The following is a 27,452-nucleotide window of genomic DNA, read 5'->3' on the forward strand; positions in this document are numbered from 1 at the left end:
AGTGCAGGTTACGAAGGTGCTGCCCAGCGCTTGTCCTCTCGGGAGGGTGAGAAAGGTTCTGGCTGCGGCATTCTGAACTACCTGAAGTTTAAGTAGATAGCCAGGCAGACCAATATACTAATCATTGGCATAGTCAATGTGAGAGGTAATGAGTGCACAAGTGACTGTTTCCCTTGCGGAAAGTGGGAGTAAAGGCAGAAACATTTTTGTGCTTTCAACATGCCAGAGCACATTCCAGTCAGCTTATTGAACAGAGGGCCGAAGCTTCGCTTTTCATCAAACTAGATCCCTATGTTCTTAATAGGTTGACTCCGAGGAATAGGTCGCAGACAATCATCTGGCCAGAAGGAGTGCCAGTATTGAGGAGGAAAGTTACTGTAGAAGAGAATCTCGGTTTTATCCTCATTACATTTAAGCTGGGCAGCCGTGAGCCAGTCAAACACTGCTGTCAGACAGGTTTTGACATGTGAAGAGGATGTTTAATTTTTCTTTCAAGTGAAAAGAAGCTGAGTGTCACAAGGCCACATGATGACTTTGGCACCCAAATCTTCTGCCATCCAAATGAGGCGAGATATATAGATGTTGAACAAAACTTCTGTTAGAGCGGTATCAAGACTGATTTGCAGTGTGGCTGGTTCTACTCTGAGGGGACATTGTGGGCAAAAGAAACAATGGAATGAGGTGTGGCCCCAAATAAACAACCAGTGGCTAAGATTAGTTCAAGCATTTCCCCTTTAACTTTTTTGTTTACTTCAGTGTGATGCCATGAGTGTGACTGGTATAGCCAGACATGGGTCCCCTGCTCACTTTGCCATAGGAACCAAGCTGCACCAACTAAAGTGCCCCAACTAGGGTGAAACTGGTCTTGGCTTGCTTGTGTTTATGTTCAGAGAGGACCTGGTGTGGCAGTTTGTCTGGACAGTTCCAACTGGAGCAGGATCATGGCTGATTTGCAAATGGCTTGTTCTACTCTGAATTAGCATTGTGAGGGAAAAAACAATAAACTTGGATGTGGCCATAAGTACTTAACAGTGGCTGAGATCAATCCTACCCATCACTCTTTTGTTCACTTCAGTGTGACATCCTATGTGCGATGAGTATGCCAAGACTCACTCCAGTGGTCAGTTGGTCACTGGAATCCGCTTCACCCGGCTGAAGAGTCCCAAATAGGTCAAAACCAATTTTGTGTTGCTTGTGTTCCAGTTCAGAGAGGACCTGCGGCCATATTATATATACTGTGCGCTTTCACCATTCCCGCCACACCACTCCTTTAAATAGGCGCTCGGTGTGCATAAAAGCAAAATGTGCCATATTACAGTGAATGTGCTGCCCCCAGGGCAGCTGCAAATTTTTGCTCCCCCTGGGGCAGCGTATACAAGTGAAATACGGAGGCGCTGCTTCAAAGCTGCTCCATATTTCACGGTACAGGCGGCATGCTGCCTACACTTTAAAGAGGGGAGAGAGATTCCCTTGCAGGTGGGTGCAGTGAGTGGCTTCACCCTCGTTCAAGGGGAAGTGTAGGGGGTACATGGGACCTCCTTCATCTGCTCTAGAGGACTGCGTTTAGGAGGCACACTGCAAGAGCGTCACCTTTTTGTGGCACACTTTTAGTGCACCTCGTAGAGGCATGTTTGCCTCTGCGCCCCCATCCATAATACTGCGAGTGCAGAGGCAAAGTGATTCCCTCATTTGCATGGGGCCACGCCCCCACCCAGATGAGAGAACGCCCTCTAATGATTGCTCTTGCACTACATGTGCACCAGCACTATCTGTATTACAGACAGGCCCTTACAAGCGTCTGCGGCCCCTTCTGTAATACTACTAGTGCCCCGGGGTCGTACAAAGCGAGCGCACATGCCCATGCCATTGCTTCTTGGGGCACTCTCTGTAATACGGACCCTGGTTTGGCAATTTGGGCTTGACTGTTACTTTTGGGGCAGGCTCAATGCTTTTTTACATATGGCTGACTGTAATCTGAGGTGACATTGTAGGCAAAATTAAAATCGATTGGGATGAAACCCCAAGTAATCACCAGTGGCTGAGTGTAATTGAAGCATTCAACCCATCACTTTTTTATTTCTGTTTATGTTTTACAAACTGAAAGCAGCACGACGGCACGACCTCAACATCATCTCCTACGCCGATGACACCCAGCTGATCCTTTCCCTCACAATGACCACTACACCACCAAAACCAACCTCCATGAAGGAATCAAAGCTGTCGCCGAGTGGATGAAGAACAGCCGACTGAAGCTGACCTCGGACAAGATGGAAGTCCTCATCCTCGGCTCCACCCCCTCGGACGACTCCTGGTGGCCGACCGCACTGGGAACAGCTCCAGCACCCACCGACCATGCACGCAACCTAGGGTTCATCCGCGACTCTACTCTATTCATGACAAAGCAGATCAACGCCGTCTCATCCTCCTGCTTCAACACCCTCCGCGTGCTCCGCAAGATCTACAAGTGGATCCCCACCGAAACGAGAAGAACGGTCTCCAGTCTCCCTCTGCGCAGGTTGGACTAAGGAAACACCCTCTATGCAGGAGCAATGGCCAAACTCCTGAAACGACTTCAACGCATTCAGAACGCCTCTGCACGTCTGATCCTCGACATCCCTCGTCGCAGCCACATCACACCCCACCTGAGAGACCTGCACTGGCTCCCTGTCAACAATAGGATAACCTTCAAGCTCCTCACCCACGCACACAAAGCACTCCACAACACCGGACCAGAGTACCTCAACAGACGACTCAGCTTCCACACCCCCACCCGCCAGCTTCGCTCCATCGCCCTCGCCACAGTCCCCCGCATACAAAGAGCGACTTTCGGTGGCAGATCGATCTCCCACCTCGCCGCCGAGACTTGAAACACCCTCCCCATCCCCCTACGACAGACCCAAGACATGCTGACCTTCAGAAGACTCCTCAAGATCTGGCTCTTTGAGCAATAGCAGCATCCCCCCCCCCCACCCCCCCCCCCCCCCCCCCCCGCACCTTGAGACCCTCACGGTTAAGTAGCGCGCTTGACAAATGCACTGATTGAATGATGGAGAACGTCACTGTTTTATGTAGTATGGCATGCATTTTGCAATGTGTTCACAGTATTTCATTTGATGCACTGAGCCAGAGTAGTTTACTCTTGTAAAATAATCAAAAGGTCAACCATATTTAAAGGAGCATATATTTCAAAATCATGAAGTTTAGGTGTACATGGTGTCATATCAAACTGATAATCAGTAGGCATTCATCCATTTTCTAACAGAAATGTAATAATACATTTTCGACACTAGATGGCAATATTGCTCCATTCAACCGTGGTGCCGAGCCTTTTTTTTCCCGCGAGCTCAAGGGCTGGAGTGGGAAATTATCGCAGCTTTGGGGGCATCAGTAAGCAGTTGCCGAGCCTGCCTGCCTGGCTCTATCAAAGATTATTTGGGATGGAGGGCGGTGTGGGAGTGTGGATGCGGACGGAGCGGGGTTTAAGGACATCTCCTCCGAGGAAGTACAAAAAAAAGTTGTCAAACCGCTCAAATATACTGGATGAGGATGAACAATCTGCTTTAAGACAGTTGTCAGTGCTAACTCACGACATATTCCGATTTTTGGTGGAATGCCACAAAAACGACAATTATATTATTACTAAACAGCAACAACACGCCTCTGTGTATCATAATATTGTGTGTCTGACATACACGTTGGAACAATACAACAGACGAGAGAAGCAGTGCCCATCAGAAACCATGGCAGTTGTTTTCTGCTTGTTAGTGCTTAACTTGAGCCAGTGGTTTACGGTGCTCTGCGCCTGCACTTAATTGTGAACACCACGCTTATGACAAGCAGCCACATGGAGTCGCTGTCTGATTAATTTAAAGATGAGCAGAACAGCAGCTGTGTATTAATTCAATATACATTAGAAACGATTCATTCCTGCCGCCCATGCCATCTTTATGGCTTTGGGGACCGGAATGGTTTGAATCATCACACATGGAGTGTTATGGTTAGTAGTTGTGCAGATATTGTCGCTGGCAGGGGCAATGGTTAAAGCTGCAGTAGCCACATGACGAGAGCCCTGGCACATATTGTATTACAAATTAAGCACTGGTATAGCAGATAGCCTTGGCAAGGCCATTTGGTCTCCCATTGCCAACACCTGCTACCAGTAGTTCTTTGGCCAATGATTGTGCAGCTGAGGCCCAAGCATGGGCAAACCAAATAGCAGCAAAACAGCAGAGTAAGACAGAGCATGAACTCTGGCTGGTCAGTGCAGCCAGGGTTTGAGAGAGCACAAAGCCATGGAAAGGAAAGCAGCAGGGTGCAGGCTGAGCGTAGAGGGCAGCACCACAGCATCAACCTAGCAGAGCCATCACATCGGCAGCTATAGTGCTGCCGGGGAGCGGAAGCAGCAGATCTACTGGTTAGAGCTACAGGTTCAGGTCACCAGTGAGGGCACAGAGGACGTGAGCAGGGCTGTCGGGCCGGAGCAGGAACCGGGGTCAGTAATAGGGCAGATTCAGGACGGGAGAGAGTGGCTGGGTCCCGAGTCGGGTCTCTGTGGCTGGAGTTGGTGGGGGTGGGGGCTGGCCCAGGGCCTGGGCTGGTGAAGAGTCAGGGCTTTAAGTGATTCTGTTCCTGCCAGTGCTCACCACCAGCAGTTCAAAAAAGCATGTGCGAAGACGGGTCCCTATCAGGCTCTACATTTTTGCCCCCACCCTCAGGGTGAAAAAAAACTTAACTCTGCAGCAGTGCCCCCTTTCAATGCCATCGACTGTGGGCGAAGAATCAGAGGGCAGGAATACCTTGAGGATTGGATCAGTGGGCGGAGTCAGAGGTGTGGCCAGAAAGAGCAAAACATTTTAGTACCAGTTACAGCCTATTGAGTTATTTACTTCAACTAATGGATACACATGTTTATTTAAGGTTTAATATGAGTTATTGACATTAAAATACATTCATAAAGTGGGGTAAGTATCCAATCACAGAATATTCCTAATATGCTTAAAAGTGGAATCACAAGGCATTTGTTTTCAAGCCATGCAGTTTCTGTCATCAGCACTTCGCCTGCCTTTTTCCACAACAGCTGTTCAAACAAAGATCCTAGTTTGCAAGCGTTTTCCACATAATTAGGGCTCTGCCATATTTTCCACATAATACTTCATTTGCTGCATAATCTGATGATTTTAAAAAATCAATTGTTTGCAGGTCAAATAGATCAAAAGTTTTTTAAAAATATGTCCGGTTGCTGTGAAAAGGAGAGTCCGTTGCAAAGGTTGACAGGCCACCTTTCTCACTGCTGCATTTGTATGTTACCGCTGGTACTAATGAGGCAAACTCTTTGCAGAGACTGTTAATATGTGTAAAAATGTCTAAATAATAAAGTATCAGAAAATGTACCACATTACACTGCAGCCTTTTCATGCTGCATATCACACACTTTTGTCCTCCATTGCTGCATAATTCCAGTGGCCCCAAAGCAGGCAGCACATGCTAAAAGTGCTTGCACATGAAGCACAGACACCGTGAAGTTAGTGACCTTAGTTTGGTGTGCGTGCAAGTCCGGCATTGCCGATCTCTGATGAGTTGCACTACTACTGTTGAAACCGGGCCAATGGAGGTACCAATGGGTGAGGTGAATTGGCCTCAAGGGTCCAGTGACCTCAGTAATAGTCACTGTCACTCTAGGGTGCGCTGCTTCATAGGCCTGCCCGCAAGACTGGAGGTGAACTTCAGTATGGATTGTAATGGACAGACCTTCAAGGCTAACCCACACTTGCCGCCGCTAGGCTCCACCTGCTGGTGCTAAGGCACCAGGGTTTCTAAAGTGTAACGGGGCCTTCTAAGGTCTAGCATGGGAATGTGCTCCCTCAGCAGAGTGGTTTGGTGGACTGGTCATAAAGGCTGAACCTGGTTCCCCAGTTTCAAATTCCACAGCTCTGTCTATAGTGCCACGTCCTCTCCCCCACTGGACACCATACTGCCCCAGTGAGAAAAACTCTTGCTGCCTTCAGCTACAACCCGATTGTGCCCACTGTAAACACCTGGATGCAACTCAATTCAAATTATGCACTAGACAAGAGTAATATGCTGCTTGAAAAAAAATGCCAACATCCTGAAAAAAGCAAACACTCTTAGGGAATGCAAGATTAAGTAAAGCATGTGAAATGTAAGCAGGAACAACATGGTTACCTTAGCACTTTTACACTCATTATTCAGAAATCAATTAATGTTATTGCTGAAGAGTTACGGACAGGACTACAGGGCCCAAGAGGGGCCGGTTTCAATGTTCATTGCTTATATTCTTACAAAACATAAGCAGTATGGTGTAAAAAGACCACATCCCTGAACACAGAGCTTGGTACACATTTTCTAAACTAAATTAAGGAAAACAGCTGATAAGGATAACATTAAAAGTTTTCCACTCCACGCGTCAACCAAGTATTGCAGTACCTCTGGGAATAGTGTACTTTCCCCACCGAGGAAAACAATGCTGTTCAAAGAAAGACAAGAAAACTAAAGTAGAGCTTCACTGGCAAACTTTCAGTAAAGTGGTGCTAATGTGTTTGGGTGTGAATAAAACCAACCTGGTCACTTTGTAACCACTCTGTCTTGTTTTATTTATTTATTTATTTATTCATTTATTCGTATGTGTAACCTTTTTTTTCTCTCTGTCCTGAGGCTGCACATTGGAATAGAAAAATGGCAGAAAAAGATATTTTCAGCAAAAGTGAGAGGAAAGAGAGGGTAAAAGCCATTTTGCGAAGTCACAGTTTTCATTCAGCAAGTGAGGAGGGGCGAGACAGAAAGAGAGGGAATATGAGGAAGATATAGAGAGTGGGGGCAGCTGACAGCAGCAGAGCAGGAGAAGTGGACACTGTCCTTGTTTTCACCTGGGCAAGAAGGAAAAGACAGAGTCCTTTTCCTTCTCTACCCTCCATGCCCATCCCTGAATGGCCACAAATGTTTTATCTTTCTATCTATAGGCCTTGGTTATTTCTGCATCCTGGGGCACTTTTTTTAAAATAAAAAAGTTGGGGAACGATTCTATTAAAATATGAAAATTAGGGGCACGCCTTGTACTGCCGATCCCGTCCACTCCGACCAATGTCTAGATGTCATGCAATGACAGAAGCAGTAAAATACCATTCAGGCGGCACACTATGCTAATCGCAGATTTCTAGCTTACGTATTCTTAAATCACGCCCTTAATTATGTCGGCCCAGTTTTTTCATTCCACTTAAAGCCCTGGGTGGTGCATGGATGAGAATGTATACGTAGGACCAACAAAGGCCCCTGGGCTTCTCTTTAGGTGACCTGAATGTGCTGTCGCCAGTTTGTAAGATTTTAATAGATCATTCAGTGCGTTAGTGGCCCCAGACTGATGACTTTGTGTGGTTTGCACCCCTATGTTGTGGATGTTGAGGTCGCCAAGGATGATACATTCTAGTAACGGGAATTGAAGCAATAAGGACTCTTAAGTGGTTTGTTAACGTGGGTGAGTTGGCTATAGGCCCGTGTGGATTTGATAAATGTTGATTAATAAAATTGAAACATTTCCATTGATCGAGTGGCGCCCTTTCAAGATGCCCGCCTGAAGGGTGTCTGGAAGATTGTTGATTTCCGCGAATTCCAGTTTCAACGAATGCTTTATGTAGACGCATATCCCCCCGATGGTCTTCCAAAAATGTTAGTCTTTTTTGCTGGTTTACCATATTCTGCATATCCTCTTAGTGAAAGGGGGTTGATCAACCAAGATTCTTGTACACAGATTATGTCCGCCTCCTCCATGAATTTCACCGCGACTTGATTTTGGAGCAGCTTTTTGAGCCCTGCGACATTCCAGGTCATGATTTTCAAGCTATTAGCAGTCCGGTTTTTATTTAAGCATTTTGCTTGCTCGTTGGTCGTACGTTGATAAAGTTGACCTGTGTCTTCAGGGCGATGCCTGTTAGGAGCTGAGGTTTAATGCTAGCGGCAGCCAAGACCAGTCTTTGCTCGGACACCCTTTTATAACGCATAAACGTTTGCCTTGACTCAAGTTGGTTGTTATCTTGATTGGGGTTCCATTGGTAGGGCCTGTGTTTGTACCGCCTTTGGACCCCTGAAGGATGGACGCCACATATGGCGCTTGAGTGGGGCGGGCGTTTGAACGTAGATGCCCTCCAGCTGGCTGTTCCAAGTTTTGCGGCTGGGGATGCGGGAGATGAGTTTTTAGAATTTGGAGGTATTTTTGCACAGGCTTGGGCTTTATTTTTATGCCCCAGCTTTCCAGTAGCATTTGTTGACTTTTCAGTGCCTCGGCCGTGTCTGAGCTGGTAAAGGTTAGCTCCGTGGTTTCGTTTTTCTCTTCCAGGTCTGGCGGCAGGAAAGAGACAGTCTCAATGTCTGTAGTTTTTGTCCTTTCCAGCCCTGGGATGTTTGGGCAGAGTGTTAGAATGTTGCTGCGGTTAAGGATGTCCCACTTTCCCTGTGAAACATTGTCGGGGTACAGCATTATTTTCCGGTCCTGCGGTTGTGTATGGTTTATTTGGCTGGCGGAGTCCGCGACTTCCCACTTTTTTGCCTGAGCGCCGATTAGTAGTGGCTGTACCGCACCAGGTGGGTTAGCGTTTGCCTGCTTTATTGGCCCTGTTATCTGCTGGAAAGCCGCAGTAAGCGATGATCTGGGCAGGCCGTTGTTGGATGGCGTACTCTGGTTTGATGGCATCCGATGGCACTTGGGTCACTTTACACGTCCTGATCATGGTTTGAGCAGCGAGCTGGGAGCTTATTGAGCATGGGAATGAGAATCATAGTCGCTTAGGGGGGATTGATTCACTTCCCCTTAGCTTCGTCCTTCCAAGTTGTTTGCTTGATTTTGTATTGACGATGATGGAGCTAGCTGAGGAGCTGCACAAGAGGCCGGCATCGTCGTATCTATTGCTACATTGATTGTGTGTAAAGCTTCCGGGGTTGGCTCATTTATTTCTGCCATTTTAGTAATTACTGCCATTTGGGTCGTTTGCTGACTCTCGGTATGACCTGGCGTGTGGTTGTCCGGCCTTAACCATTGCCGGATAGATCTGGAAACGTAAGGTTATTCTCCTTGTTACGTTTTTTTAATTTTTTCTTATTTTTCCTAGATAGGTTTTGGAGTTCTGGGCTGGTCAGTTTGGTGGTATGTTGAAGGTCTTGGTTTTCAGCCTGATTCAGAGTAGCGTTTATTCTGCTCTCATTAATCGTTGCTGGAAGTGCCGCACAGATGGTCTTATCTCCTTTGTTAGTTTCTTTGCTACGACTTTGGAAATTTGTTGAGCCTTGTGTTTTTAGAGAAGCCTGGGCGGGGTCCTGTATGGATAAGATCTGGTTCTTACTTGCTTCTTTCTTCAGATCCTCTATTAATGTGGTCATGATATTTGGAAGTTTTTCTAAGCTGTACAAGATTGGGCTACAGCTGCATGACTCTGGCTTGAAGTGTGTGCTGTCCTGTGCTCTACGGATCAGTGAATTCAAGTGATCCAGTTTGGAGTCAATCTCAGAGATCAGGTTTGCGACAGTTTGTAGTATATTAATCTGGGCGTCGAGCTTGTCTGCGTGCATTATTGCAGCGCCTGTCATTGAGATGAGTGCCTCGTTGATCAATGATAGATGATCTGTAATCGCTGGGGGCTTCTCCCCCCTGTCCGTGTGGCTGCTCACGGGCGTTGACGGCTGAGCCGTTTTGTCTTGTTCCGGGGTGCTCTATCTCGACATGTTCAGTGACTGATTTGGAGGGGTGGCCAGTAATTCTGGTGTTCCTCCTTCGTTGACTAGATGAGCGCTATTAGGCACAGCGGGCATGTGCACTCCGTTTGCCGAGGCTCTTCTTTCGTTGTCAGGATGTATGCTGTTAGATGTGTCGAACGTGGGTGCTCTGTTTTGAGTCAGGCTTAGTTCAGAGTCTTCCAGTTGTTGGCAGGTCATGGATGTGATTCTAGTGTGTGCGGACCTGTCTAATATCTCTAGGTTAAAGGGTTTTCCGCCCTGGAGCGTGGTTATTATTGGTGAAAGAGGTATACCTAATGCACGGGTGACTGTGGGGCTTGGGATCTGCCCATGCTCCAATGCTTTGTTGGGCGATGAGCAATTTGGAGTCCTGAGTGGTTCGGCTAAGCTAGTTACTTTAGGGCGCAGAAAGCTTCTAATATCTCTGTTTCCTGCAGTCCCATTTGTGGTTTCCTTTGCACCAGGCCGAGGCATGTGGGAAATTGACTTGGGCGGACTGTGGATCTTCCCCGATGGAGCCGCTGGGGTCGGGACTAGGATCAATGTCGGTGCTGGAAACACGATGGATGCTCCCGGGGACGTCGGTGTTGTTCCGGTAGCTCCGGATGGTCCCCCGTCCCAGTGCCCTATCCCTGAGTGCAAGCCCCCGGCTCCTGGGGGGTAGAAGAGCTTCGCCTTCCGCCTCCTAGCTGATCTGTGGGGGCGGGGCTTTTCCTGTAATTGTATGAGGGTCGAGTTCCTGGTCCTCCTTATTTACTCAAATTAGTTGTCTTTATTTGTCTTTCCCGGTTCAACCAGGTATCGTGCCCACTGCGGTGGTGGGGCGGCCGAGATCAGCGTATTCTCCTGCGGGGGGGGGGTGATCTGCAGCGTTAATGTGGCAGGTAAGATTGTCCCTGCCCGTGCCACACGCTGCTGCTGTTCCTGCTGCAGTGCAGCTCCTGCTTAGTCCTGCTTTATGCCGCACAGGGCCGCTGCCACTGTCCCAAAGGCGGCCCAGGGGGTTGAGGCTCTAGCTTTAGTGCGTATGCCCCCCCAACCCCCGGCCAGCGCCGGGCTCCACACTTTGCTGCCTTGGCGCTGACTCACCGGCTCACAAATCCTCCTGTCCTCCTCCTGTCTCCCGGCAAGTGACTCCTGGCTCTCCCCGGGTTTTCTTAGTTCGTGACGCTTCAACGGAGGAGCTTGTGGGGGGACCAAGCACGACTAGGCAAGGCGTGGCAATGACTCCCCCCTCCTGCTACTGCAGCGGTGTTGTTTTCACAGCGCTTAACTTACTTCACTCAGCGCTCACACCTGCTTGCAGCTGCCGCTCCTTACGGCGTGACCAGTCAATGGAGCTGCCGCTTCCAGCAGTGCTACAAGGCGGCTTCAAGGCCCGAGAATAGCCCGAAAATGGCCTCTCGGGCAAAAGCAAACAGCAAACAGGCAGTAAATGGAAGCCGGCGGCCGGCAAACCGTTCCTCCGCCGCAGCCGTCTTTCCCATCGGCAACGGCGGTGGCAGTGCGGCGTCCGTTTGAAGATGGCGCTCTGCTGACTCGCGGCTCACGTCCTCCCAAAATGCGAGCACATCGATGGCGTGAGGGGGCACGGAGACCCAGGCTCGACCGCGGCGACGTCTCTAGACCTCTCTGGGCCTCTCTCTGCAGCGGTAGTGGTAGCGTTTCCCTTTGCACCGCTACGCTGGTGCTCCGCTCTGCGCTGAGGCTGCGGCTGCTGCTTCAGCGAAATTGCAAACCTGGACTGGAGACACTTTCACATACAGAACTCGCAAGTGGATGAAAATGTAGTGGGTGTGGGTTTTAAGCTCACTGTGTGTTAAACCTTCACTCACCTGAAATCCAGGTTGTTCAACTTGAGAGAATAGACGTTATTTCTCTTCTGCCCCTAAAAACCTATACCTGTCCGATTGAATTCAAGACGCAGTCTGACAAGAATAGATCTCCAGGGGGAGGAGGAAAATGGGACAAAATAATAAACAAAAAGAAACACTCCACTGGTTTCAACTTCACTTGACGCCACTCTTTTCTTTTGTTCAAAGTTTCAGGTACTTTTGCGTCTTACCAAAACAGTGTTTATTCAAGAATTCAGCCTAAACTATATTTCTGACTAGATCTGCAGAGAAATAAAAGAATAATTTTCACTATATGCACCAAATCTTTGCTCATAGTATAATGTGCTTCTTGTCTCTAACTTACTAATAACAATCTTCAATATCAATATATAGTGTCTCTTAAAACATATGAATGAGTCTGGAAATGTTTTTAATTATTGTCCTCTTCTCTTGGTCTTATTTCTTTATAGGCACAGCTGCTGCCCTTCTTGCACCAAAGTTTTGGGAAAAGTTCCAGAATTGCAAGGTGAGTATTCGTAAAAGTATATTTATTCTGAAAGATTTTTTAGTTTATGCGCGCTAAAACGATCACAGCGTCTTGCCTTTAGAACCCTTGAATCGCTTTTGTTTGACCAAGTGCATTGAATCCAAGCTAAAGTAATTATAAAACCAAGTTCGTAAATACCTTAATCCCTTTGAATGTGCTTCCGATCACACACGCGATAACCTTACTTGAACTTCTCTTTTGTTTTGTGTTTCAGGTCGAAGCAGAAAAGAATCGGGACCGGAAAGAGGAATCACCGTGTTGGCGTAGCCATGGAGACCCAAACAGGAATGGACGCACCAAAAAGAGATCCTCTCGCTGCAGGAAGGATGCGGAGACGAGACTGGAATCCAGGTGAGGAAGAGGGCTAACGGGCGCAAGCACATGTGATTGGGTTTCAAGGGCATTTATAGAGTTCTTGAAGAGTGGGTTTTTTCAGTTGGAGAGGGTAGAGAAACGTGGCTCACATATTTTAACTGCTTAACCAGACAGGTGCAGTTTATAAAAAAATAGTTCTTGGCTTGACAGCGTGACCTTTAAACAAATGCATCCTGAATTCTCATATTAGAAACAAGCACAGGCAAGTGCAATGTTTGTAACCAGACTTTAGTGCAGATGACTGGGAAAAAATAAAACAAGCATAAATAAATACAATGATCCACTAAGCTTTTAGTACAAACAATGGAGCCTTACTGATATTCTGCATATTAATAATTAAACAAAGACAGTTGTAACAACTAGTCCACAAAGTACATAACCATAGCATGAATATAAGATGTTCTTATGACAGTGTGAGGCTGAGCTATGTTCCTTGTACTAATCCTAACACTGTGTTGCTGGAATCTTAGTCCCAGCTAACCCCACATTTGCCATCTTCCGTGTGCTCAGTATTAGTAATAACCACAAGCAGAAATCCTTCCTCCATCCCTGCACTCATTTTTCACAGGCCTAGCAGTCGGATGGAACCAGTGCGTAATTTGAGCTGGTGATTTCCAGCGCTCCGCTCTGGCACTTAATTGTCAACACCGGCACTTCATGGTCCACACTAGCGATTGACATTCTGTCACAAGGTGGCGCTGCCTGGTTAATTTAGAACGGACCACAGCAACAGTTAATTACTAATTCAATCTACATTAAAAATTACTATTACCTGCTGTCCAATCCATTCTTATAGCTTTGGAGGTCTGAAATAGTCTGAATTGTCACACTTGTTGGAGTGTGATGGTTCATAGTTGTGTTGTTACTATAATTGGCAGCATATCAGGGGCAATGTTTATTGCAAACTTCAGTGGTCTCCTGACCAGAGCCCTGGCATTTATTTTTTTTACAAATTAAGCACTGGATGGAACGCCATTGCTCTTACTCTTTCCTTTGGTGTATGGCGTTCATGCTGCCATAGAAACAGCACGTACAGGTTACCAGATATTGTTTCATTAAGTAGAAAGCAGTGGCAGCATTGCTTGGTGTTAGATGGGTAGTGGAGGGGAATGTGGATTACTGGGGAAGGTGGAGTTGGGAGAAGAGAGACTAGTGGGGGGAAAGAGAGGTAGAAGAAAGAGCCAGTGGTGCAACAAAACCGGAGTGGGCCCCCCTGCAAGGTACATGGAGGGGCTCCCTCCAGATTCAATTAGGAACTCTTCAGCCAGAGTACTGTGCTGAGGAGGCCCCCTGGAGCTTGGGGGCCCCCTGCACCAAGGAGGCTGCGGGGGCCTGTGTTACACCACTGGAAGGAGCATGACATGCACTCCCGTGAAGTCACAGAGAAATGCAAAAATACAAATTGTTCCTTGACGTCAGCAGTGGAAGGGTACACTGAAAAGGTGGGGGTGCTACCTAATGCTCCAAGGGCAGGACAAATGCAGAAATAGGAGGAAAGCCATGACATTGGGAACATGTGGGATCCAGGATGGTGAATAACAGATCCCAACAAGCACTTGTCAAACTTTGTGGAAAGGGACACAGATCCAAGCAGTCTACACTCCAGGCGAAATCCGCTACTGATGCATTGAATCTGGTCACACCCTGGAAATGGAATATGGCCCTCTATAACGAATGCTTTCACAACGCATTCAATTACGCTATCCATTACATCGCAAGTCGTTTCAACGACTTGCTGTAGGGGGCGGCTGGACTCAGGAATAGTATAGTTTTAATGACCGCGATGAAATGGAAGAGCGTTGTGTTAACAGTGTTGTAAACGCTGTTTCACCTGGAAATGTTCTGTTGAGCTGGATACACAAACATTATTCTCTCTTAATTACCAGTCAGTAGGTGAAAAGTGCTCCGGTGAATCGCAAGCTCTGGGCTCATTTACCAAAATAAGAAAGCAAAAAGAGAGGCAACAATTTCTAAAACTTACACTGTTGCATATAAAATGATAAAAGGGCAAAATAATAAAAGTGCATCTTATTCTTAAAGTCACAAGTAGGTAAAAACTTTTGCCTGCCTCTACCAACATGTAGTTTTTCCAGCAAGAGTCAGTTTTGGGAATAGCAGGTGGTTCAGGATTGAGTTCTTCCCTCTGAGTACCTCGATGCTGCATTGTCTCCTTTCAAGCATCCTGTCCTCTGCCACCAAAGCAGTCCCCTGTGTGCCCCTTACCACAGCCACATAGTATTCCCTTTAGCCCATCACCCAAACCTAGCCCCACCTGTGCTGCCTCCCATACACTACCCCCAGCAGCCCACACACACACTCCTCAGTCCTCCAAACGAGTAGCCGTGCTGTAGATTGTTGACATGTGGCCGCGTGCCTGTCCACAGGATTTCCTGCATTGAATGTCCTGCCCACGGGAAATCCTGTGCAATAAAATCCTGCCTTTATATTGCATGGGCAAAATCAGGAGAAGTTGTGAATATTCACTCTAATTTGGCCAACTTTACAGGAGAAGGTAAAATGTTGCAACATTTGGGATTTTCTAGGTCTTGCTCCTTAAACCCTCATTACGAGTGGCCTGATATTTGGTGTGATATTTAGCGCACATGATAAAATTTGACTCTGCTGAGTTGCAATTTATTGGTTGCAATAAATACCATTGTTCCTCTGATATATATGAGGAGGGCTGATATGCCTTTATCATAAACTCACAATTGCAATATGCAAAGTAACAGCAATTCCCAAACACATCGATATTATTCATGCTGCTCCTAATGAGTGCCTTTGAGCTAAGTGAGCCATGAGATAGTCAACCATAGACTAAATAGGGCTGTTTTAGGTGTATATTATATGTTCAGTCTACTGCGTACTGTTGGATTTTCCAGTGTCCTGCAGTATCAATGCCAGCCGTCTGCAAGCCCTTTGCTGTTGTTTGGTCACAAGTAAGAGCAGTGTGTGTGTGCATCTAAGGTGTCTTGCATTTGTTGCCTTGCAGAGGATTTGTTACTGTAGAGTGACATCCGGTAGGTCTGGGGTTTCTTTCCTTCTTGGTCCACTGTTTGGACCAACAGTGTGCACTCACTGTAAGCCTAGTTAGTGTATCAGAAGGCAGCATGAACAGAACAGAGGAAAGCCTTTCAAGTCATGTGGTATTTCTTACTGCCAAATGAGTGAAACTACTATTGAAACCGCAATCAAAGAGGTGACCACAGCAGAGCCTACGCAGACTTCAAAGGCAAGAGTACTACCTACTACTGACACAAAATGCACAGGAAACCAATGGAAACACCAACCTTGGTGGCATAAGTAGGACCTACATAAGCTTGAATGGGTGTAGATGAATCCTACTCTCACTGGACTGAAGAAGGCTATTTTGAGCAGACGATCTGCCGTTGGCCGAGTCTAAACAAAGGGTGGGCGCATTTTTTACTACACCTATTTAGTCATTACAATTTGTAAAATTTCAGCAAACAGCTTGTAGTCAGAGGTTTTCTAATTTTGCCTGCCAACAAAAAGAATTATAAAGCATTATTGTCCTTCCTCCCCATACATGTATCTGCTCCCGAATGTCCTTGGATGGGTCTTGGAGCAGGAGATGGTGGATGGGAAAGCCGCAACCTCCCATGATCACCTGTAGGTGTCAGATAAGGATGCAGCCAGGAATGGTGTGAGGGTAGCGCCATGGAGGATGTGGGTGATGGGGCTGATAGGTTGGGGTCTACAGGCTGTGGCTTGAGGGGCAGAGGTGACTGGGCGAGCAAGGAATGTTTGTGAGAAGGTGTGGGGATTTAGGGGACGAGATAGACTGCATTTGAGGGGTTTAGTCCCCTAATTGTTGCACTGAGCAGCTCCTTGTGGGAGAGTGACCAGCCCTCTGCTGCCACAAAGGGCCTGTGATGCTACCACTCATCTTTTAAAATACAGGAAGTTATGCATTTTACTCACAGAAAGGTAAGTCTTCAGACTATTCAACTTCGCATATTCCGAACTCCGCGCCATGAAACCTTACGGTGTACGTGCGCTTTACAAGATACTATTAACATAACATAACATAACATCATGGCAGAACTCCCATGCCTGACTGGCTTTGTGTACATGCGAGGGTGAATCTTGAAATGGTATGTTTCTGCCCTGACAGGAATAGACTGCTCAGGCCTGTCCATGTCTCCCTTGTGTGCAAGTGAGGTGGAATTTTTCATACAGATTATTTAAATTTTTTATCATGGAGTGCCAATTCTTGCCATGAAATCATAAGCTCTTGAAGGACAAGCACTGATGTAGTAAAGAAGACGTCCTCCTGTTTGGCAGGACAGTAAGGGTAGTACAATAGTGTCCCACTCTGCACCGTTGTGCACCCTTACCTTGGTGTGCTGGGTGCTGGCTGGGACAGTGGCCCCTCGTTACAACAAATGCTTTGTTTATAGTGCAGGCATGAAGTCGCGCCTGCACAGCGAACAGGCATTAGTGAATGGTGTTTGGGCAGTTAGTGTTTCACAACAAGGGAACATCTGGCCTCACTTTCAACACGGGTCACTGAGCTTTGCTCAGAAGCAAGCGTCCTGTGCAATTAAATGTCCACTCACCGAAACCGAGGCTCTGTGGTCTCGAATCCACCTCCGGCCTCTTTAAACTCCCACAAGACACTTCTTCTTTTATCTCACTCTTGCAGGTTCCTGCTTTCTCTCGTTGTGATGTTTTACTGTATTTCTCTTTCTCCCTTTTTCCCCTTTGTGTGTTTTCCTTCTCTGGCTCTCGATCAATATCTGATGTGAAAAAATAAGTGCTGGTCCCCAAAAATGAAAGTTGGTGCCCCCCCACAGCAAGCACCACTCAAATAAAGCACAAGAAATGCCCGCTGTGCTTGCCCAGACACAAGATAGATACCTTAGGACCAGGATTGCCATTGTCTCAGTATGGAGGCCTCCATTGGCGGCTGGCACGGATCGGGGCTGGGGGGTAGTAAAATAAAAAAATATATACCTTATCGCTGCATCTCTCGTCGTCCCTCTGCTCTGTCAGGAAGCACCCAGGCTCCCCATAGCCAATCAGAATGCTGCAATGCAGCGATGTGATTGGCTTTCGGGAGCCTCCGTGCTTACCAATCGCAACAGTACAATGCAGCGTTGTGATTGGTCTGAGTGCTGTTTTTCAGTGCTAAGCTAGGGATTGGGACCCTGGGCATGTTCTCCACCCAGGCTGTAATGCAGCCTGGGTGGCGAACACGCACAGTGCACATGACTATTTGGCCCGCCCCAGGTGGCCAGCCAAACAGTCATGCACACTGATAACAGTGCATACCACTCCCTGTCGGTGCCTGTTAGCCCCCCTGGCTCCACCCCCAAGCCACAAAATAAAACGATAATAAACCATGGTTTATTATCTTTACATTTTCATTTTATTTTCCACTGCTGGAAGGGGGGGAGTCGTTCCTCCGCCATAGCGGAGGAGCCCCGCTGGCTCTCTGAAAAGCCATTCACTGCAAGTTAGGTGCCTGATGCTAAATGAAAAGCACTGGGGGCATTTCATGTTTAGAGAGCTACTAACATTGACCTATCCAACCCGGAAGCAATTTATTGAGTGCAGATTCTGCTAACTGTTGCTTTTGAATTGCGATTGTCAAATACATCTACTAACACCTAAAGGGTATTCGTTGCAGCTTCTGAGTCGTGTACGTACTGTAACTAGATGATTTTCTCAGGATCGATAATAAGAATGACAAAGGGTTATTTATTACAACTCTGGACTAAAAAAAACAAATCTCAGCCATTGGTTTTCTGAGGCTATCCTGCCCTTGCTAGGTAACATGATGACATACTAGCCTGCTGCTATAAAGGTTGAGTGCTCCAACTCGAGGAAGAGGGTTTTAAAAATGAAAGCACATGATATCCACCCTGGACTCACACAGATAACAGTGTTTGCCATCAGTTACCGTTGGCCGGGAATGATTTGTGCGGTCGAGACACGCGTACAGAATTGTTTGACAAATCAGTAACACCCTGCCCAAAGGCTGGTGTAACCTCTCCAGTTATTTGGATACACTCCAAATGTCTTGTGCCTCATATACAACTCCTAATTTGTTATTTTAAAATTGAATATTTCTTGAGAAGGCCTGTGTAGGATGCATCCTTTGCCTCGAAATAAACACTATGAGCTTGTCAGCCTTATATGCTTTATCTGGGGGCTCCATTACCAATAAACTATCGGGCATTGCATACATTGCCAGGGACAGTTGCATAGAGATCTGGGAAAAAATCCTAACAGCTAAGTAAAGTTGGTCTTTATCACACGGAGTAAACTGGTTGCGCTAGAAGATCTCTCCATGCATGCTCTGTGGCAGTGGACTATGAATTCTGGCCTGCCATAACAAATGGCAGCATTTTCACTGGACTCCTTATATATCCTTTATTAATAACAGTTACAACAGTTACTTGGGTCAAACTGCTCTGAAGAGCATGAAAGGTGCACTACACAAGTGGCCAGATACACTAAGGGCCATATGTATGAAGGTACCCATTTGCGAATCTCAAATAGCGATTTTTAAGAAATCGCTATTTGAGATTCGCAAATTGGTATGTATGTAGAAAATCACATTTATTTTGCGATTTCTTAAAATTCCTTAATTGCGATTAGCAAATTGCGAATCGCAATTAAGGAATACTTTCCCATTCATTTCTATGGGCCAGGAGGCCCATAGGAATGAATGGGAAGTCATTCTCAATTTGCGATTCGCAATTTGAGAGTCGCAAATTGAGAATAATTTCGAGGGTGTAGGGGTGTCCAAAGGACACCCTGTTGCACCCCATGAAATTTGCATGGGTGCACATGTGGTGCACATACATGCCCTAAGGGCATGTTTGTGCTTTACAGTGCACTTTGAAAAATGCAAAAAAGTGCATTTTTCAAGGAATTCGCAAATTACCACCAACTTGAAGTTGGTGGTAATTTGCGATTCCTTAAGGCTAATTTGCATTTTTTAAATGCTTCTTACATTGCATTTAAGGAATCGCAAAATTTGAGATTCCTTAAATGCAATCGCAAAATAAGGAATCGCAAATTTTGCGATTCCTTATTTTGCACGCAGATTTGCTTAATACATACCATTTGGCCAAATTGCATTCGCAAACGCCGAAATTCTGCGAATTTCAGCATTTGCGAATGCAATTTGGCTTGATACATATGGCCCTAAGCTTTTATGCATTCGCAAACGGGCTGATTCGCAGAATCTCTCCTTTTGCCACCGCAAAAAGCATTTTGGTACGTATGAACACCAAACTGGGATTCGGTAACACATTACTGAGTTGCAATCTGGTTTGCGAGCAATCTGTATTTGGAAGGGGCGTCCGTTCCAAGTTCGGAATCAGTATTTTGACTTTATTTCCGTCGCAAATTATTCGTATTTACCAACTACAAGCATGTGGTGGTAGCCCATTCACAAATGGGAAGGGGTCCTTTTCAACCCCTTCCCTTTTGTAAATGTGAAAAAAAGTTTGTTTTGGAGGAGACAATGGGACGTGGGACCACAACGTATTCTTAAACAAAGAAACAAACTAAAACAATGTTTCTTTTTATACCCAATCACGTTTCCTTTGAGGGAAATGGGCTGCATTAAAAAAAAAAAAAAAAAATAATGCTTTTTTTAAAAGCCATCAGACATAGTGGTCTACTCGCGCGTCAGCCAGATTGTTGATACTTTTCCTGAGGCATAGCCGGGAAAAAGCTAGGAGCATTTTACTGTGTTTTTAAAAATTGATTACTAATTTTTAAACTCTTGTGTGTTCTTTATTTAAATTGATTGCTGCTCACCCCACGTAATTTCACTCCCTCCCGCACTGCCACCGCGAACCCCACAGCCGAATAGGAGCTGGTCAGGGATTTACGCGGGCACCATTTCTCCAACAGTTTGGTGGTGACGGTCTAGTTGTTTTCAGACGCCCTCCCCCCTCTCTCCTCTATTTATGGCCACCATTAAACGTCCGCGCGCCAAAGGCGCGCCAAAGGCAAGCGCGTCTGCGCCCGTCATCGCCAAGTCATCGCCTCTCGCCAGGATCGCTGGCCAATTTATACCGGACGTCCCGTTTTATGAGAGAGAGGTACTATTATCTTTGAACCAAGGGGGGGAGAGGTGTACGAGACCGCTGTCACAGCTGGGTGAAACCGGTTTGGAGTGTACTAGCTGTCAGTTTAGAACCACCGCCCCTGGTCGAGTGAGACCGGATAGAAAATCTGGAATTTTGGCCTCGATATCGGTCCTCCAGCTGAACGTTAGATCACTTGGTAAACACTATCTAGAAGGCCAAACGCTCATTAGTGAGGAATCTCCGGATGTGTTTTTTATATGTGAAACATGGCTGCGAGACGACGACATGACAGGGATAATTAATCTCACTCTTCCGGCTGGTTACCTAATGAAGGCACTAAATAGGGAGACAAGAGGCAGTGGTATCGCGGTAATTTATAAAGCCCAGTACCCCTGCTCCTTTGTTAAGGAAGAGATACGTGGAGCAGAATGTGCTCATTTTAAGATTACCATCAATGCACATTTTACACTTTCAGGACTATATATCTACCGCCCACCAGGACCCGCCGCTAAGTTCATTGAAGCCCTGCTAGATACAGCTAACTCGCTCGTGGCGAGGTCTGCCAATTTTACAAATCTTGGAGACCTGAACCTGCATTTTGATTTGGCTCAGGACCCAACTATCTACAGTCTACTGGCAGACCTAACGGCCTTACAGTTGGACCCGCTGGTGAAAGGGGCTGCGCACCTTGCTGGTCATACCCTCGATCCAGTGTTCTCTAACATCCCAGAAATGTCCTTAGCTATCCCGAAACCTATGGGCTGGACTGATCACTTTTTGATAAAAGCCAGCTTGGAGATTTTGGCGCCTTTTAGGGTGGAGGAGGCGAAGAGGGTCCCGAAAAGTCCTTGGCATAAGCTTAAATTAAAGGACTTCCATGCATTTCTTGGAGGGCTCTCCCTGGAAAATATGGCAGATTCGGATGCAGCGTATACCGCCTTTTGTGAATGGATCACCAAAGGCTTGGATGCCTGTATACCTATGAAATGTACAAAAGGATGTAGATCCATCTCAAACCCATGGTACGATGATGCTCTAAGAGCGTTGAGGAAGGAATGCAAGAGAGCTGAACGGTCATGGAGGAAAGATTATAAGGAGAGAGACAAAGCCATCTACCTGGCTAGGTTGAAGGTGTATCGTAAAGTAATTTGTTCCGCTCGGGCCTCATTCTATGCGGAGGAAATACAAACCAGCCCAAACCCTACTAAATGCATCTTCAAAATTTTGCAAGAACTAAAGAACCCCAGAAGTACATCATCTAAAATATCCTCAATACAGCACTGTGAGGAACTAGCCACTTTTTTTATTGAAAAAGTGCAAAAGATTTATAAGACCTTCCCACAGTACGTATCAAGCCCTCAAATCCCTGGCGAAGCTAGGGTGAATGGCCCTATCATGGAAACCATCCCTAAAATCTCTGATGCTGAGCTAGGTAAACTCTGTAGGAAGGTGAAATCGGATTCCCCAGCGGATCCAATGAGGCCAGCACAATTTCTGGAGTCCCTGGCGCACTTCCAACAGCCGCTTGGCGACATCATTAATCTATCCTTTTCTAAGGCTAAAGTACCTAGAGCCTGGAAACAGGCTTGGGTCTCTCCCATTATTAAAAAGCCCTCTCTAGACCCTTCTAAGCTAGAAAACTTTAGGCCCATCTCTCTCCTTCTGTGGGTTGCAAAGATTGCGGAAGCCCATGTGAGTGAAGTGCTGTCCCGTTATCTGAACAACAATGATATCCTGGATCCGTCTCAAAGCGGGTTCAGGCCGGGACATAGCACCGAGTCTGCCCTACTTGCTACAGCTGAACATCTTAGGATGATTCTTGATGCCGGTCGGAGTGCAGCTCTGATTTTATTAGACCTCAGTGCTGCCTTCGACACGGTATCTCATGACATCCTGCTATCTCGGCTGGAAGCGATAGGGATTACGGGTTCCGCCCTAGAGTGGTTTCGATCATTCCTTGAGGAGAGATCCTTTCGGGTCTCAGCTCCACCATTCATCTCTAAGCCTCACCCTATCAGTCAGGGGGTCCCACAAGGCTTTGCACTTAGTCCATCACTTTTCAATCTTTATGTGCAACCACTGGCCGATGTAGCAAAAAAGTGGGGCCTTACGCTGGTATCGTATGCAGACGATACCCAGCTGGTCATCACTTTATCTGAAGGGCCATCTGACACGGCTACCAGGTTTGGAGATGGAATGACACCTGTTACCCAGTGGATGACGGACAACTATTTGCAGCTCAACACCAGCAAAACCGAGGTCTTGCTGGCAGGGAAGAACACCGCCCTTTGGTCTGAGCATTGGTGGCCGGCATCGCTGGGCGAAATGCCCATACCAACGACTCTTGTAAAGAACTTGGGAGTCTGGATGGACTCCTCACTAACCTTCCAGACCCACACGAAGAGAGTGGCAGCTACCTGCGTGGGTCTGCTGAGAGGCCTCAAACCCATCTTGAAATATTTTGAACCAACGGTGCGGCAGATCATCATGCAAGCCTTGATATCCTCACGCTTGGATTATGCCAGCGTGTTACTTCTGGGTGCAAATAAATCTGAGATCCTACGCCTGCAAAGAGTTCAAAATATGGCCGCGAGAACTCTGATAGGGCTCCCTCGATGGTGCTCTGTTGGAGCTATAATGAAAAAACTACACTGGCTACCGATCTCATCTCGGATCCAGTTTAAAGCCCTGGTGACAGCTTTTAAGATTCTGAAGACCGAGAGCCCGGCCTTATTGTGCCCTCTGTTGACCTGGTATGTCCCGCAGCGTAGTCTGCTCTAGCTGGGGCAACATTTTGCGAAGGTGCCACGCTTCAAACTGTGTCGTATGGGTGGCCGCTCTTTCCAGGTGTTGGCAGCTAAATTATGGAACTCTCTGCCGACCTATATTCGTGGCATTGAGAATATGCTAGACTTCCGGAAGGCCATTAAAACCTTTCTGTTTCCATCACCATAGTCTTCCCCCTTGAAGTTTTCTGGATGGCCTCTGTTTTTGTTTCTCGATCTGGCAGCGCCGGGATGCCCCTTTGCTGGGGCAGCTGTTGCGCTTAAAAAATCTAATAACATAGCATAACTCACCCACGCAGGGCACCATCCCTTGATAACGATTCCGAGTTTGTTGCAAAATTGAAACCTGCATCATTACTGTTCATTAGTTAGGTCGATTTCTGATCCACTTGGAATTGCTTATTTTAAAAGAAAACTTTCATAATTTAAGAATGGCAATTACCAAATAAAGATTTGGAAAAAAACGGTATTTGGATATCACTATTCTAAATGTACGTACCTCTGGCCCGAAGTCTTTTTGGGGATGGATTCTGAATAAAAGGTGGAAATGCAGCAAAAGGGAAAACAAAGCAGATCATGGCCCTAGAGGTATGATATGATGCTCACCAGGTCAACAGGTGGTTCAATTATTTTAGACATGCAATGAAAAAATAAAACTACCTACTAAGACTCTAACTATAGCAGCAATGAATGCCGTTCCACCAAGCATAGCAGGGTTGTGATGGTACACACATGTTCCCACCCTAGCAAGTATTTTTCGAACTGAAAGGAAAAATACATGTGGTGCCTCCTGATGGTGGATAGTGGGGAGCAGAGGACCTTCTCTGTGGGTGACAGGTCCAGAAAAAGTTAGGCAGCCGGAGGCTTTGTAACTGGTGTGCAGACGGTGCCTGAGGAGAGATTTCGTTCGGGGCCGCAAGCCTAAAATATGCCCCTGGAGTGAGTGTGCAAAAGGGGCCAGAAGTAGAATCACTAAGCAGACTTAGTGTGGATTCTAATAGTGACATGACTATATGTGTCTCATCTCCAACTCCAAAACATACAATAATGTATTGGAAATAAACCGTAGTGAAGTAAAGTAAGCACTGCACCCACTAGGAAAGTGATTGAACTACTTACTTGTTATTTGCTTTAATCCTGGGTCTATCTCCCTCACCCCTTTTCTTACTCTCCCTTGGGCCATTTTCCCCATCTCTTTCCCTACTCTCTGAGGAAAGCGTATCTTCATGACAGACATTTGTTGACCTAAATAAGTTTTACTGAATTGAACTTCTCGAACCCACGATGCATTTAATGGGTATGACGCCCTAAAGACTTAGTTATTGCGTACTCCTTCAACCTGGTCTAACGCTATTTCATTGATGCCAGGAGGGAAAGATCTTAAGAAATGGATTGAGGAAGATAGCCCTGTTGGTAATACAGATTACCAGTGAGTAATGCAATCATTACCTGGCATTGCTGCTTCTGTGTCCCCTCCCTTACTCCGTGTCGAAGTACCCGAACCGAACCCAGATATACAGTTGACCTCGATAAGCTTCAATAAAACCATAATACACAAGTCAAACTTGCAGACAAAAGTGAATCTTTCATTCATACATGTTAGATCAACAAACCTAAAGCCATGACATTGAAGCCAAAATTTTTGATCAATAAACCAATAAATTACCTGGGCTTATGTGCTATCTGTAACCCAAAGTTAAAGTTGGAGGAAGGGTCCAACGGGCTGCCTTTCAGATGTCCAAACAGACTCCCTGGCACTCTGCCCATAAAGTTGGCATCCCTCTCGTGGATCCATCCTGTACTTCCAATGAGCATGTCATGGAGAAACAAGATCTAATCCTGTTACTTATGGAAGAAACCATGGGATTCAAACCCTTTTTTTTAAACTATAACTTGTGCTGTATGAGTGAATGTCAGTGGCTGTATTAGTGAGTTGGTGATTGAGTGAGTGGATGTGTGTGTACATCCATGAATCAGTGGGTGTAAGTACTGGTGTGGGTCTGTGAATAGGTTGGTGAATGGTTGTGTGTGAGCGGGTGTAAAAGGTTCAATGGGGGTGTGAGTGGGTATGTCAGTGTTTCTGTGGATGATGTAATCAGTGATGTCACTGATCATGCCATGAGTGAAGTAATATGTAAGGTCATAAGCCGTGCATTGAGGGGCGTAAAGTTATAGTTTGAATAGGTAACAATAACTGCTGTATTTCTCTGGTTTTGTATGAATGAAATCTGAGCCTAACTGTAAAATTCCTGTAACTTTTGTTTTTTTCAGTGAATATATATTCACTGAATATATATATTTATTACTCACTGGTGGTAGCCAGTAGGTAGTTACAGTTTAGGACCTAGTTTTCATAGGAAAAGCGTTTTCGACTTGCCTATTTCTTTGGTGCCTGTTGGCGAATCTTCACATTTCTTTTCAAAACAAAGTGTCTTAGGAAGCCTTGTTGGGCATGGCAAGTTTTGGGGTAATCCTTCAAGCTGGGGCAGAGAAAAAGGGGGCTAAAAAGTGTGCGAGTACATTTCATTTGAGTGACTGTATGGGTGAGTGAGTGGATTTCTATCTAGGCCTGTAGGTGAGTGAGTGGGTGTGTAATTGTTTGTATGAGTGTGTGAGTAATTATCTGCGTGGTTCTATGGGTGTGTGTGTGTGTGAAGGCTGTATGGGTGTAAAAGTAGATGTGAGAGTAGCTGTAAGGGTGAGTTAGTGGGTGTGTGAGTGACTGTTGCTGAGTGCGTTGGTGTGGCAGTGGCTATATGGGTGAGTGAGGGACTGTGTGAATGACTGTATGTGTGAGTGAGTGGCTGTCTGAATGACTGTATGAGTGAGTGACTGGGTATCTAAGTGGCCATGTGAGTGGCTGTGAGGGTGAGTGACTGGTTGTGTGAGTGAGTGGGTGTGTGAATGAGTTACTCTATGGAGGAGTGACTGGGTGTGAGTACTGGTATGGGTCTGCGAATGGTTATGTGAGTGGCTGTGTGAGTGTGGGAGTGAGCCTATAAGAGGTTGTATGGGGGTGTGTGAGTGGCTCTATGGATTATGTCATCAGTGATGTCCTTTGAGATGTCATCAATGATGTCACTAACGATGTCATGAGTGATGTCATAAGGTCATAAGCAGTGCATTGCCGGGACGTACGTTAAAGTTAGCTTAGGTAACTATAACTGCTGAATTTCTGTGGTTTTGTACTAGTGAAATTTGAGCCTAACTATAATGTCCCTGTAACCTCTGTTTTTTTCAATGACCTTCTAAGGTTTTTTTAAAAATTCTATTTCCTAACTATAACGTCCCTGTAACCTTTGAATTTTTCAAGTGAATTTCTATTTTTTTTTTTACTAGTAGTTGCATTTGCGGAGTGGTGGAGAAAGGGGGCTGGGCCACCGACTAGCTCTCAGCAATCCCGCTATGTGGGACTTATTAAAGGTAACAGTATTTATTTATTTATTTATTAATACAACTTGTAGAGCGCGTACGTTTGCCCGTAGGCGTCTTGGCGCTAGGGGTTGTTGGCAGTAGGGGTTGTTGGCCCCCAAGGATCCTCAGCAGCCATGGGGACTTCCTCCCCAATCAGTCGTGCACCAAGAGGCATGTTTGCAGAGTGGTGGAGAAAGAGGGCAGGTCTCCCATGACCTCTTAGCAACCCCGCTGTGTGGGACTCACTTGAGGGGTTCCTGGCCCTCAAAGACCCTCAGGAGCCAAACAGACTTCATCCCTCAACAAGTAGTGCGCCAGGAGGTGCATTTCAGAGTTGTGGTGAAAGGTGGTGGAGCCTTCCGATGACTTCCCAGACGGCCTATATTTTTTTTATTAGGGAAATGGGACCCCATCCCCTAGGCCAAACTACTTGTAATACAGGAAGATGGCTGCGCTGCCCCCTTTCTTGGGCCGATAAAGGCCCGGGGACTCCATCCCCCCTGGGCCTGGCCTTTTGAAAATGTTATTAATATTTTTGGGGAAGGGGGCTGTGTGGCCCCCTTTCCAGGCCAAATTTAGCCCCAGAGCTCCCATCCCCCAAGGCCAACTCATATGCAAAAGAAGAGAGGGGCCCTCCCAGGCCGATTTTGGCCTCAGGGGGCCCCATCCCTCAGGCCCCAGC

The sequence above is a fragment of the Lissotriton helveticus genome, chromosome 1_1, assembly GCF_964261635.1.
Source record: "Lissotriton helveticus chromosome 1_1, aLisHel1.1, whole genome shotgun sequence".
NCBI classification, from domain to species: domain Eukaryota; kingdom Metazoa; phylum Chordata; class Amphibia; order Caudata; family Salamandridae; genus Lissotriton; species Lissotriton helveticus.